The 638-nt window shown below is 70.8% G+C and overlaps 1 protein-coding gene across 1 annotated transcript in view; it reads left to right on the forward strand.

Annotated features, from left to right (window-relative positions):
• The first annotated feature begins 260 nt into the window (after positions 1-260).
• The window catches only part of GPAT2 (glycerol-3-phosphate acyltransferase 2, mitochondrial), a 14,258-nt gene continuing 13,880 nt past the window's right edge, over positions 261-638 (forward strand). Inside the window, exon 1 of the mRNA XM_011969688.1 lies at positions 261-360. The gene's annotated coding sequence lies outside the window, so the exon portion shown is untranslated. The remainder of the gene's footprint in view (positions 361-638) is intronic.

Raw genomic sequence — 638 nt, forward strand, 5'->3', positions numbered from 1 at the left:
CCACCCACCGAGCACAGAGACCGGGGAAGCCAGCAGGCTGCCCACCCAGCACAGAGACCGAGAAGCGAGCAGGCCACCCACCGAGCACAGAGACCTGAGGCGAGCAGGCCGCCCACCGAGCACAGAGACCTGAGGCGAGCAGGCCGCCCACCGAGCACAGGTCATGTGTCCACGTCGAGCGCGGCGGAGCACGGGGCGCAGGGCGGGGCTTCTGGACCAGCGCGCATCCCAATTGGTTCTCAGGGCTGCCTTTTAGCCGGACGCGCCGAGGCGGGCGGTGCGCCCTTCCCCTGGGCAGTCCACGCCTTCCGGCCGCCTAGTGGAGCTGCTGCTTTGGCGGGAGTTGGCGGCTGGTGTGAGGTGAGAGGCGCGGGGGCCGCTCCCTGGCGAGGCCAGGTCAGACGCGGACCGGGATCATCCAGGGGCCTTCCTGCTTCAAGAGCCTGGTCTGAGCGGCCTGTTGGGGACTGGGCAGAAGTTGAAGGGGAGGGAGCGCCGGCCATGCGGGGCCTGTGGAGGGAAAGGGGCCTGTGGCGGGAATGAGCCCCTGTGGGGCCTGTGGCGGGAAAGGGGCCTGTGGCGGGAAGGGGGCCTGTGGCGGGAATGCGGGGCCTGTGGCGGGAATGCGGGGCCTGTGG

The sequence above is a fragment of the Mandrillus leucophaeus genome, unplaced genomic scaffold (assembly GCF_000951045.1).
Source record: "Mandrillus leucophaeus isolate KB7577 unplaced genomic scaffold, Mleu.le_1.0 Scaffold9, whole genome shotgun sequence".
Lineage (NCBI taxonomy): Eukaryota > Metazoa > Chordata > Mammalia > Primates > Cercopithecidae > Mandrillus > Mandrillus leucophaeus.